Source organism: Hippoglossus stenolepis, chromosome 3 (genome assembly GCF_022539355.2).
Source record: "Hippoglossus stenolepis isolate QCI-W04-F060 chromosome 3, HSTE1.2, whole genome shotgun sequence".
NCBI lineage: Eukaryota > Metazoa > Chordata > Actinopteri > Pleuronectiformes > Pleuronectidae > Hippoglossus > Hippoglossus stenolepis.
Genome location: NC_061485.1, coordinates 330,548 through 345,477, shown reverse-complemented (window position 1 = coordinate 345,477; position 14,930 = coordinate 330,548). Strand labels below are relative to the sequence as shown.

The following is a 14,930-nucleotide window of genomic DNA, read 5'->3' as shown; positions in this document are numbered from 1 at the left end:
ATCAAACCACTGACTGCCTGGATATTGGACGACCCACTTTACCTCCTAAGCCATCTATCAGTAACACACAGTGACAGTAACAGTTGTTTGCAGAGTGATGAGCCTCGACAGGAAGCTGGTGAAAACACGCGCCTCCTGTTTGCTGTGAACTGAAACTTCTGCCATAGACGAGAAAATGTAACGACAAGTGACGGAATGACGACACATTCAAACTGCCGCTGAGTCAACAAGTCGACAACTGAGACTAATGACTTGTGTCGGTCGTGTGAGGTCATCAGGCGAGGACGAGCCTGGAGTTAAACCAACGCTGTCGCTGCCACTTCCTGTCACTCTGCTTTCTCACTGACTGAGGGAATTCCAGGCATTTCCCTGCTAAGCTCGTTAGTGTAACACAGCTCGCTGACAGAGGAGCATTGTGGGAAGAGGGGAGGATGTAAAGAGGTGTGACTTTGATCCCTCTCTCTCTCATCCTTGGCCGCCTGCTCTGGCTCCGCTCCTCCTGAAAACAGAAGCTTGGCAGCACCAGATCTTTGGGCTTGGCTCTGAAGTTGCAGTAATATGCTAATTCCTCTCGGTTAAATGAGGAGCGTCCCTGGTGGGACGTCAGGCGGCGAGAGGACGACTCGGCTCCAAGTGATCTATTTATAAAAGCACAGCGGAGAAGGTGGAGGCATCAATCAGGGAGTGGAGGAGATGTGTGGTTAGCATCAATTATGGTGGAGGGTCTCAGATGAGTGTGTGCAGTGGAGGAGCTGCTCAAGGCCTCATCTGTCTCCACGTGAAGACGTGTGAGGACGTGACGGTCTCTGAAACGGTTCCTCTGACAGGTTCAACACAGACTTATTGTAAATATGAATAAAACAGATGCTAACAGAGGCAGGAGGCAGAATAGGTTTCGCCTGGTGGAAACAAACATGGAGGACAGCTGTGACGGACGGCAGTGAGGTTTCAGACCTCATGAGTATTTGAGGTGAAACGTCTGTACAAGCAAGTGTAACGTTTGTGTTTGAAAGCATCAAGAGAAAATGGGCAGGTCTACCTGCTGCTGCCATCCGACCTCTGCAGCTCATCCAGAAAGCAGCAGCTCCACTGGTCTTTACCTGAGTTCACGACTGTTTGCTGTCCTGGCTCCTAATTGGTGGAACGAGCTCCCCTTTGACATCAGGACAGAAAGCTGCAGAATAAAGTCGACTGGATCGATGTGGCCCCTGAATCCAAACCCAGCTACTGCTCCATCCTCTTCCTCTGGCTCTGACAGCTCAGGCTCCGTTAGTTAGACACAGAGCTGGAGGTTGAAGAGGAAACACAAAGACGTCGATCTTTTACTTCTGCTAACTTCGTAACTTCTTGTTTGTGACTCGCACCTTTTCTCTCTCTGATCATTCCTCAGTTGATTTGATGAAGTTGATTCTTTTCTCTGACTTTGTCATAAATATTAATAATAAATGATCTATTTGTATATTTTCCTCTATTAAATCAAGACAAAGACTGTTTGAAAGTTGAAGCTGCAAATCTTCACTAAACAAAGTTTTCACAGCAGCAACATAAATCAGCCGTTACCTCTCGACAGTAACGGGACGTCACCGCCGGCGACGGCTCACAGGTAGAGAGTAATGAGAGCTGCTGCAGAACGATGAGAGAGAGACATACTGGTCTCACACAGACCAGTATACTCTCTCACACAGACCAGTATACTGGTCTCACACAGACCAGTATACTCTCTCACACAGACCAGTATACAGGTCTGTGACCAGTATACTGGTCTCACACAGACCAGTATACTGGTCTCACACAGACCAGTATACTGGTCTCACACAGACCAGTATACTCTCTCACACAGACCAGTATACTCACTCTCTCTCTCACTCACACACTATCACTCTCTCACACACACACACACACACACACACACACACACACACACACACACACACACACACACACACACACACACACACACACACACACACGTTTAATGCCACAGCTCACGAGGGCATCACTGACGCTCAGCTGTCACAGCTTTAACTGGACCTTAACTGTCAATCAGCACACGGCTGCGTGTGAAGCCCGAGTGACGCTTCATGTTTCCACCACCTGAAACACGTATGATTCTTATCATGTGTTTCTCAACTCGTCCACAGCTCCGTCTGTAAACTGATGCAGGAACCAGATGTTTGTTTCTGTTTTAAACATCATCATGAAACATTCGTTGAGTTACATCAGTAAAAAACCTTGAACAATTTCACAATTTAGATCCTTCCAAACTTTTAACTGGGGTTAATGTTATGTCTTTCTTAGCCATAGCGCCCCCTGGAGGCCTGGAACTGCACCATGTAACTCTGCTGAACGTGTCAGAGGCAGCAGCTCTGATTGGTTCCTGGATACTGGAGCTGATCTGGTTGGACATCATCGACCTCCACCCACCTGGGCTTCTCTATCTGGGTTAGCAGCGTCAGTTGTGGCCTCACAGCAACACCACAGCTAAATTATTCATCCAGTGCTGCAGTCAGATTATTGGTGGTGAAAGGTTTGATCGCCATGAGCCAAAGGAGACGAGGTGGGAGAGAACGGAGCGAGGAGACGAGGAGGAGACAACCCTGACTCCGTCAGAGCGAGGAGGAAAGAACAAACTCAAGTGACCTGTCGCTTTAAATTCATGTTTTTTCCATGAAAAAAAGACGTATCGGAATCTTCAGCCTTTCAAATAACAGATGTCTGATTGGCTGCGGAGGACGAATCTGTCCAGACGTCACCGTGGGAAACTCAGATGATGTTCACGAACATAAATGTCACTGTCAGAAGAATTTACACAGTCGTTTCCTCACAGCAGCGTTTTTAATCAGTTTCGCTTCCTGCTGCTTCTGATGCAGAACTTATCAACCTGACACATGGACGTGTAGAATATTTCATCACCTGTAATTTCAGCTGCGACTCATTAATGTCGACAGCGACACATCACGTCTGCAGCCGCAGAGCAACGAGGCTGAATGAAGCTTTTTAATGGAATTGGGTCATTTGTGTGTTTGGTTTGACGAGAGGTTGTAGAACATGAGGTCAGAGCGGCGCCAATGTTTTTAACAAACATCAAACATCTGCATAGAGACGCGACCTGAAGGTTTTTCATCACGTTACTGAAGTCACTTACGACTCAAACGAACGAGTCACTCATCACGTCACCAAAACATGGAAGAGAATTGTGTTTTCTCTGTTTCTATCCCCAGTGATGGACAAGGCAGGGATTTTATCTATCATCCATCTCTCCACTGTTTTCTCTCATGTTAGCATTAACGTACACCACTAGTGTCCACCAGGTGGAGCCACTGTGCTGGTAGAAGCACAGCTAAGCTAAAGTCAACCACAGCTGTGAAAAAAAATCCAGTTATCGCCAACAACAACTGAATCCAACGTGTAAATGACTCATCGGAAGATTATGAAGTCGTTTGCGTCTCACCTCAGGTTCATCGTCCATCGAGAGTTTATGCTAACATGCTAACATGCTAACGAAGCCTGTGGTTCCGGTCACACGTGTTGTCTTGACGTTACCCTTCAAATGTTCCAGCAAAAGTCAACTTTTGACATATGTAAAAAACGTACGACCTCTTTCAGCTTGTCATCGCCCCGTCTCACTGTCGTCATGACAGCATCCTCTTCTTCAGCTTTTGGGTGCGTTACTGCCACCTGCTGACCTGGAGTGTGGACTCAGTCTCACCTTATCTCTCTGTTTGTCTCTCTCACAGATTTTCTCTCAGGATGTTAACAGTTTGATTAAAGGTGGAATGGTTCTGAATGCGTTAGTTTGTCTCTCGTGTTTTCATCTGTTTGTTGGTTTGCAGATTTTCATGACATTTTGTGTAGGGACCTTTGTGTGTCTGTGTGTGTGTGTCAAGCCCTGAAACTCTTTCACTTTCTTTAACATTGCTTTTTACGTTTTTGTTTCGGGCTCGGAGGATTCTTCAGAAGAATTAATTAAATTATCTTGATTATTTTTATAAAGGTTTTTTGTTCTCAGGATGTTGGAGGGGGCGTCGCCGTATTAACCAGCCGCCACTGACATGATTCACATCAGAACACACACAATGGCACACACACACACACACACACACACACACACACACACACACACACACACACACACACACACACACACACACACACACTCTCTTGCAGCAGATTCTGCTTCTTTTGTGAAACGAGAACATAATGTTTGTGTTTCTGCTCATCCGTCCTCTGTGTCTCTGTTTAGCAGCAACTGGCAGTGAAGAGCTTCTTGATTTGATAATGAGGGAAATGCACGGCAGCAGAATTTATCCTGGAGGAGGTAATGATATCTCGCTCAGTGCAGGGGTATGTGGGTAATTTAGCAGGTGAATGAGCCCGGCGCTGGCTTCTCACCGAGCAGCTTCACTGCTCGTCTTTAACGGCGTCGACTGGAGCTCGCTGCACGTTTACGGAATAATGAGCCTGTCAGAGAGAATTTCATTGTAGGGACGAGATGCAGCAGAAAACAAATGAAGGCTATGGATTGATCTGTGTGCATTAGAGTCTGCTCAGGTTCTACATGAACGTGAAGAGACAGAACTTCTCTTTCAAAGGTCACAGTTCGTTATTATAAATGAAAACACTTTATCCATAAAAACGTGTCGTCACATTTGTGACGTCCTGGATTATTTAAATTGAAATGTTTTAGATTTTTCCTTTCTACGCCACACAGCACATTGGACTGAAGAAGAAACCAGGGCACTCATGACTTTGTTTTTACACTCTGACGTCTAAATCAGTCATGTGACTTGATCACGTCGGCGTGATCAGCATCTCCCGACGGCACCTCAGCGTTTTGATGAATCCTGTTTTTATTTTTCACAATAAAAACTTCTGGCCTCCTTTTTTAAATCTCATCTTATTTGAAACCGGCACAAACTGATTGTGACGTTAAAACCACATCAAAAAGCAGAGTTTCTGCTCGTTAGACGTCATGTGACCTGTCGGACCTGTCGGACCTGATCACCCGATGTCAGAAGAGTCATCACTGGACAAACTCCCAGCAGCCACCTTGGCTGTCTCCATATGTCCCTGTGATAATTTTCTTCCTCTGCTAAGACAAACTGTGAAATGGTGTGAGATGACACGTCCAGGTCCAGTCGAGCCAAATGACGGCGCTCACGGCGCCTGAGGGTGGGTGGTCCGAGGTGTGACAGTCCAATTAAAAGGTGACGAAATATGATGTGTCAGAGGATGATGTCTGATCCTGAGCAGCTCGGACATAAACACCCGCGGCTCGATTAACCCGTCAAAATGTCTCGTTACTCTGCTTCTTCACTTCTCGTCTCATCTTCATCAACAATATAAAACACCTGCAGCAATAACTAATTTACAAACTATTCTAGATTCAAACATTCATTCAAACGAGGGGAAACGTTCATATTTAAACTGTAATAAGAGGAAGTAGTGCACCTTGTGAACCAACAGAGGGCGCTCACTGTCAGCAATGGGACATTGTTTTGCTACGAGAATGCAGGAGGCTGGTGCCTCCTAACCCCCCAACCGTCCTGAGACATGACACCGATTTAAAATTCATTCAGACCAATAGTGCGTCAATGAAATCCCGACAATGTTCGATTGTTCCAATGTTCCAATGAATCCCTGTCACATGTTCCTGACGTGTTCCTGACGTGTTCCTGACGTGTTCCTGACATGATCCTGACGTGATCCTAGAAGACGAAGACGTCAACTTGGAAACACGAGGAGGTTCCAGATCTTCTGGTGATGAGGGCCGACGCCGGTGTGGATGAGCTGTAAACAACAACACTGATCTTTCCACAGCAGAGTTTATACATCATGTCCGGCCTCCTGCTGCTCTACAGGCTCCGCCCCTCGCCTGGATGTTCCCACATGTTCCTGTTTGAACGAGTCGGACCCGACAACCTGCTGCTGCTGAGTTTTGTCTCCTGTCGTCTGGAGAATCAGAATCAGCTTTATTTTCCATGTATGTTTACACATACGATGAATTGGACCAGTGGTTGGTCGGAGGTTTAGAAGTTCATCTCTGCTGTTTGTGATTAGAGAGGGAGAACTGAGACGTGAACAAAAAGTAACCGAGCGAAGCAATGAGGTGTTCGTCTTCATCTTGGATCAATGTGGGAGGAACAGATACTTCATTTGTCTCATCAGCTGTTGGATTGTAAACAAACTGAACATAAATTCAGCTTTTCCCCCAGAAATTATTCAAACTATGGCAGTGACGGTCACTCAGTGTCAGACACAGAAAGTTCTCACATGACAGAAACCACAGCACATTCATTTCTCTGCTGTTAATAACAGAAGAGGTTCATTATGAATCTGAACCAGGTCAAAGTAGAATATGACGCCTGAGATAATTCAGAGGAACAAATTAAAATAGATTTCATTTCACAGGCAACAGCACAATGATTGTAAATGAGCCAGAGTTAGCTCAACTAATTTTACAGTTCATTAGGACAAACAGTCTTTTTATTTTTCAATGTAATCCCAACACGACTGAAGTAGTTCTACTTCCTGTCCAACCTTTCATCTTCTCCTGTCTCCATGTCTCCGTCTGGACGAGGACAACACAACCACACTAACAACAGGTTGGTTTGTCCACAGCCGGGTACTTCATCTCATCTTTTCAAACATGTGTGTGAAGTTACAGAGGAGGAACGACAGAGGGAGAGACCTGACGGAGAAGAAGAGGAGGAGGAAGAAGAAGAAGAGGAGGAGGAAGAAGAAGAAGAAGAAGAGAGGACGAGGTTTAGAAAGAAATCAAACAGGTGCTGCAGAGCTACTCAAAGTCAGAGACTGAAGTAAAATCCCCAGAGTCTGAGATGAAGTCGATTTCAAATGGAAAATGTGTTCCCGACTTGTTTGTGTTGAGACAGTTTGATGATGAATCTGCAGATGATCCCTCAGGTTTGTGTTTGTGAAGAGGTCCAGGCAGATTCAGAGCTGACAGAATGACAATCCTTTCACTTTCTGTTGCACTGATGCATAATTGAGTTGCCAACATTCACTTAGTTTGAATCATCAGGAAAATCTCAAGAATAAACCTTGAACTGTAAATGAAAATGAATCGTCCAAGTTTTTGACGTCAACAGAGACACCTCAGCTCGTTTGGGACTCGAACCCGTGACATCATCTCATTTCCTCTCACACACCAGCTGTGGACATGAAGAGAAACAGTAAAGTAACTGACTGACACATGAAATTAACTCTGAACGCTGCTTCCACAGACGAAGACGTTTCATTCAGACCATGAGGCCAATTGTTCTCTGCATGTGTGAGTGCAATCACATTTACATTTCACACACACAGACACACAAAGAGCCCAACCCACACACACAGACACACAAAGAGCCCAACACACACACACAGACACACAAAGAGCCCAACACACACACACAGACACACAAAGAGCCAAACACACACACACAGACACACAAAGAGCCCAACACACACACACAACACACAAAGAGCCCAACACACACACACAGACACACAAAGAGCCCAACCACACACACAGACACACAAAGAGCCCAACCCACACACACAGACACACAAAGAGCCCAACACACACACACAGACACACAAAGAGCCAAACACACACACACACACACACAAAAAGAGCCCAACACACACACACAGACACACAAAGAGCCCAACACACACACACAGACACACAAAGAGCCCAACACACACACACAGACACACAAAGAGCCAAACACACACACACAGACACAAAAGAGCCAACACACACACACAGACACACAAAGAGCCAAACACACACACACACACACAAAGAGCCCAACACACACACACAGACACACAAAGAGCCAAACAACACACACAGACACACAAAGAGCCCAACACACACACACAGACACACAAAGGCCCAACACACACACACAGACACACAAAGAGCCAAACACACACACACAGACACACAAAGAGCCCAACACACACACACAGACACACAAAGAGCCAAACACACACACACAGACACACAAAGAGCCCAACACACACACACAGACACACAAAGAGCCCAACACACACACACAGACACACAAAGAGCCAAACACACACACACAGACACACAAAGAGCCCAACACACACACACAGACACACAAAGAGCCCAACCCACACACACAGACACACAAAGAGCCCAACACACACACACAGACACACAAAGAACCAAACACACACTAGACACTAAATCCTCTCTACAAAAACTCAAACAACAACAATGTTCAAGGTATCATTTTCAAACTGTTTAGGAGAAGAGTCCGTCTCTATAGCAACGGTTCACTGAGTCATTAGAGAAACAAACAGCCAATGAGACGTCAGCATGATTCATTCTTTATTCGAGTTCAAACCAAAAACGCTTCCTGACGCATTCAAGAACAAAACCACTTGTATGTGCAGCCACACGGAGCTGACACGCTAACACGACCTGTTTGTTGTCAGACTCTACATCTCTACATCTCTACATCTCTACATCTCTACATCTATACATCTATTTATAAAAACATCGATCTATACATCTATAAATCTATCTATAAATCTACAGATCTATCTATAAATATATCTATACATCTATCTATACATCTATTTATAAAAACATCGATCTATCATCTATACATCTACAGATGTATAGATGATAGATGATAAATCCAACAACTTATAGTCAGCTGGACAAACAGGTTGTGTCATTTATTGTGTATTTGTTCAGTTGTGTTTCCACCTGGACTTAAATATAGTCTTCTATATATTTTATATATATATAATTTAGCTGATGCTTTTCCAAAGAGAGTTGACGATGGTTATTAAACATCATCGTCTTGACCGAGGTGTGGTCTGGAGAGATGTGTCTTCAGTCTGGAGGAAGGTGTGTGGACTTCCTGTCCTGATGTCACTGGGGAGCTCGTTGCAACATTTCGGAGCCAGGACGGCAAACAGTCGTGATTTTGTTGAGTGGCAGCTGTCCCTCGCAGTGAGGGACATATTTAATAAGAGAGTTATTGTGGAGGTGAGGGGGCTGGGAGAGCACCTTCACCTGCACCAGGTAGCTGGTTGATCCTCAGGTTGAAGAGTCACAGAGGACAGAGACACGTGGGACAGACACTGAGCTGCAAAGGACCGCTTTAAGTTTAGTTTAATTTATGTTTGCTGACATGTGTTAAAAGACAATAAAAGCTGAAACCCGAATGGTTCGTCTCTGGCTGCTGTGGTGGGAGTGTCATGGTCAACTGCCACACTTATTGTACCTGATTTTCCAGTTGATTCCACTGTCAATGACAGAACATGTTCACCGTCTCCATGGAGACGTGATGACAGCTGTGATATATAATTAATAAGCAACTGTCGAGATGTAACACTGAAGATAAATCACTTTAATATCGAGGGAAAATATATAAATAAAAGAAGAGAGAGAATAAGATAATGTTGCATAGGAGAGAGCGAGAGAGAGAAGTGGGGTGAGGAACCAAATCGTGTTAAGTTTGTGTCGTTAGCATGAAGTCGTATGACTGTCTGCAGCACTTGCGTCCTTTCTGTCCTGAGCAGCGAAGGACCCCTCTCGGGCCGACCTGTCCCACGATTCATTGCACGCCAGAGACAAAGCTAACGAGCTCTCTGAGTGCAGCTGCTCAAAGTAGCTAACGATTCAACAGCTGCTGACACAAACAGGAAATCCTTCGCAGAGTGGGACAGTCTCTATCTAGCTCGTGTCTTTCAGGAACAAACGTTGATTGACATGTTTTCTGTAGGAACAAACCAGCCTAAACTGTGAGAGAAATTAGAGAGAAACAACACGTGGTGGTAAACATAGACTCACTGATACATTCATTAGGTTTGATCGATGACACATTCGTCCAGTGACGCAGCGTTAATGACTAACATCCGTCTCCAGCCGTTACCATGACACTGGTCCAGATCACTGTGGACGAACCTCAGGACAAATCAGCTTTTTAACAGATCCTGGATCCACAAAAACAAGTCGACAGGACTCAAGAGAAATCAAATCAAGTCTTTAAAACTTTGTCGGGATGGAACCTCACTCTAACGCTTTGCTCAGAGGCGCTGTGACGGCAGATTGGAGGGACGGTTACTCAAGTGGCTTCCCCTCTAATCCTCCAGATCCTGCGGGTCTGGATTATGTGGCTCAGCTCAAACAGCCGTCGTCCCTGGTGTTTGCTCATTATCAGAAACGCTGGATGAAAAAGTTGGTTAATCTCTTGTCTTCTCTCGTCCAAATGAAACGAGCCATTAGCAACAAAGTGAAGAACCACAGCTGCACCAGGACGACCATCCTGACAGATATCAAACTGGTTTCACACCAAAGATCAAACCAGACATTTAGATTTGTTCTCACGTCTGATTGAATCACTCCTGTTTGTTTTCATACAAACAATCGTAAACCAAACAGGGAGCGATGATGGTGAGCTAGTTCAGGCAGCGAACTCCTATCATGTGACATACATGACATACATCATGTGACATACGTCATGTGACATACATCATGTGACATACATCATCATCATCACTCCCATCATATCTATGTGATCATATCTGGGGGAGGGATGAAGTCGGAGCCTAGACGCCAAACACTAACATGTTCTACTGTTGCAATAAACCAATAACTTTCATTATTGATTAATATGCTGAATCTTGTTTCAATGAATCAATTGTAAAAATGTTGGAAACTGAAGGACGAGCAGGTGAGTTCTGAATATTTGTATCTCATGAAACTTTATTATGAAGAAGCTTTGTGTTTTGTTCTGAAGACATCGTTAAAAAGAGGATTTTTGATTGTGGAGGTTTGAGTCCTGGTTCCTGTGGGTCTTCTTCCTTTCTCCTCATTTCAAACTGTCCTGTCAATAAAAATATCTGAGAAAATATGATTTCTATAATATTTCACTGTTTGTCTTCCTTTGTTTAACTATTGCTGTTGTGTTAAATTCCCACACCAGCCTGCACAGGACAGACGGGTGGAGATGGATGGGACAGTTGGACAGCAGGTGTCAGTGCAGACATGAATGGATTTTAAAAATAAGATCTGAGCCTGATCCTCTGACTCACAGAGATGCATTGTGGGAACTGTTGTTTCTCTATAATCTTTAAGCTCTTGACCTTCTATGTAAAGACCCTGGAGATAATGTATATTATCATTTGGTGCAATACAAATAAATTGAATTGAATTCACGTGATCTGTCAGCGGCTGCAGGGGCGGAGTAAAAAAACGATGAAGTCCCTTCTTGTAGCGTCAGAGACGAGAACATCGACATTTTTCATTCAAGATGCAACAGATGTTTTTAAAATAAAGAAGAAGTTGATTGAGAACTTTGTTTCAGCTGAAAATAAATAAATATTGTAAAGTGACCATAAATAAATAATACGGAATAATGAAATTCATCCTGACCATGGCTGTGACCCCCATCTGACATCAACAGTCCTGTCCTGACACAGTCCAGGAATCCCCCCCCCCCCATACATATGGTGCTTTATGGTATTTGACTCTAAATGGAAAATGATTTTATAGTTAACCTCCTTTGTCCAGAAAAAAAAACAGATTTCCGTCTTTTCACTTCTAGATTCTGGTTCCAGTTTTATTTATTTCTATTTGTATTATTATTATATTTTATTTTTATTTTATTTATTCCTTATCTGTTCCCTCAGAGCTTCGGATCATTTCCATACAAACTACATAACGTAAGTAAAGACTGTGAAGAGAGAGAGGAGACCTCGCTCGTCCTCTCTCTCTCCTCATTGGCCTCTGTGTGTGTGTGTGTGTTTGTGTACATGTGGGATATAGAACAACACCCACACTCACACACACACACACACACACACACACACACACACACACACACACACACACACACACACACACACACACACACACACACACACACACACACAAGGCTGGTGTTAAACAGCAGCAAATGAACCCCGACTGCATTAACATGCCAGAGAAATTGAGTGCATGGTCCGACTGTTCGATGTCCAATTAGGACGGTGTTGTTCTCCTCCGCTCATTTAGCAGCATTAAAGCAGCGGCTGGTTCATTAGAGTGTTTGTCAATCACACTGATCAGGTGGGCGCCGCCGAGTCTGAGCTCCAACAGAAAGAAAATCAATGTCAAACAAATTGATTACACGTACTTCATTAAATTCTGATTTAATGAGTTTATAATCAAACTATTTTTCTCCAGGTTAATTCAATTCAAACCGAGTGTAGCTGCTCGGTCAACAGCTGCACATTCAGTTTGTTTTTATGAATTCGACTCTTGTTGTGTTTTCACTTTGCACTTTGCCAGAATCTCCACCATCTGGAAGTTGTGGGTGAAAACAGAAGCTGCTGACGTCTGCTCTGCTTCGCTCTGATGTTCTACATCCTGCAGGAGAGTCGGGGCCAAATGTTGGGATGTGAAAGTGATCAGGGGCCAGAGCCGAGGATTCATACTCAAAACCTACGTGACCACAAAGGCCCGAACATCGGGTCAGTCTGTGTGATACTGTCATACTGTGATACTGTGATACTGTCATACTGTGATACTGTCATACTGTGATACTGTTATACTGTCATACTGTGATACTGTCATACTGTGATACTGTGATACTGTCATACTGTGATACTGTGATACTGTCATACTGTGATACTGTGATACTGTGATACTGTAATATACTGTCATACTGTGATACTGTCATACTGTGATACTGTGATACTGTCATACTGTGATACTGTGATACTGTCATACTGTGATACTGTGATACTGTGATACTGTCATACTGTGATACTGTCATACTGTGATACTGTGATACTGTCATACTGTGATACTGTGATACTGTCATACTGTGATACTGTGATACTGTCATACTGTGATACTGTCATACTGTGATACTGTGATACTGTGATACTGTCATACTGTGATACTGTCATACTGTGATACTGTGATACTGTAATATCTGTCATACTGTGATACTGTCATGTGATACTGTTCATACTGTCATACTGTGATACTGTCATACTGTCATACTGTGATACTGTCATACTGTGATACTGTAATACTGTGATACTGTGATACTGTGATACTGTGATACTGTCATACTGTGATACTGTCATACTGTGATACTGTGATACTGTGATACTGTCATACTGTGATACTGTCATACTGTGATACTGTCATACTGTCATACTGTCATACTGTGATACTGTCATACTGTGATACTGTGATACTGTCATACTGTGATACTGTCATACTGTGATACTGTGATACTGTGATACTGTCATACTGTGATACTGTCATACTGTGATACTGTCATACTGTCATACTGTGATACTGTCATACTGTCATACTGTGATACTGTCATACTGTGATACTGTAATACTGTGATACTGTGATACTGTGATACTGTGATACTGTGATACTGTAATATACTGTCATACTGTGATACTGTGATACTGTCATACTGTGATACTGTGATACTGTCATACTGTGATACTGTCATACTGTGATACTGTAATATACTGTCATACTGTGATACTGTGATACTGTCATACTGTGATACTGTGATACTGTGATACTGTCATACTGTCATACTGTGATACTGTCATACTGTGATACTGTCATACTGTCATACTGTGATACTGTCATACTGTCATACTGTGATACTGTCATACTGTGATACTGTAATACTGTGATACTGTGATACTGTGATACTGTCATACTGTGATACTGTAATATACTGTCATACTGTGATACTGTGATACTGTCATACTGTGATACTGTGATACTGTCATACTGTGATACTGTCATACTGTGATACTGTAATATACTGTCATACTGTGATACTGTGATACTGTCATACTGTGATACTGTCATACTGTCATACTGTGATACTGTCATACTGTGATACTGTGATACTGTCATACTGTGATACTGTCATACTGTCATACTGTCATACTGTGATACTGTCATACTGTGATACTGTCATACTGTCATACTGTGATACTGTGATACTGTCATACTGTCATACTGTGATACTGTGATACTGTGATACTGTGATACTGTAATATACTGTCATACTGTGATACTGTGATACTGTCATACTGTGATACTGTGATACTGTCATACTGTGATACTGTGATACTGTGATACTGTAATATACTGTCATACTGTGATACTGTCATACTGTGATACTGTGATACTGTCATACTGTGATACTGTGATACTGTCATACTGTGATACTGTGATACTGTCATACTGTGATACTGTCATACTGTGATACTGTGATACTGTGATACTGTCATACTGTGATACTGTGATACTGTGATACTGTGATACTGTAATATACTGTCATACTGTGATACTGTCATACTGTGATACTGTGATACTGTCATACTGTCATACTGTGATACTGTCATACTGTCATACTGTGATACTGTCATACTGTGATACTGTAATACTGTGATACTGTGATACTGTGATACTGTGATACTGTCATACTGTGATACTGTCATACTGTGATACTGTGATACTGTGATACTGTCATACTGTGATACTGTCATACTGTGATACTGTCATACTGTCATACTGTCATACTGTGATACTGTCATACTGTGATACTGTGATACTGTCATACTGTGATACTGTCATACTGTGATACTGTGATACTGTGATACTGTCATACTGTGATACTGTCATACTGTGATACTGTCATACTGTCATACTGTGATACTGTCATACTGTGATACTGTAATACTGTGATACTGTGATACTGTGATACTGTGATACTGTCATACTGTGATACTGTAATATACTGTCATACTGTGATACTGTGATACTGTCATACTGTGATACTGTGATACTGTCATACTGTGATACTGTCATACTGTGATACTGTAATATACTGTCATACTGT

The 14,930-nt window shown here is 43.1% G+C and overlaps 1 protein-coding gene across 3 annotated transcripts in view; it reads right to left on the bottom strand.

The window, feature by feature from the left end:
- LOC118105430 (metabotropic glutamate receptor 7) overlaps positions 1 to 14,930 on the bottom strand; it is a 103,353-nt gene that overhangs the window by 69,547 nt on the left and 18,876 nt on the right. Inside the window, exon 1 of one of the 3 annotated variants that reach the window (XM_047339221.1) lies at positions 1,101 to 1,263. The exons of the other annotated variants lie outside the window; for them this stretch is intronic. The gene's annotated coding sequence lies outside the window, so the exon portion shown is untranslated. Of the gene's footprint in view, positions 1 to 1,100; positions 1,264 to 14,930 lie in introns of those variants that run through there. 3 annotated transcript variants of the gene reach the window in all.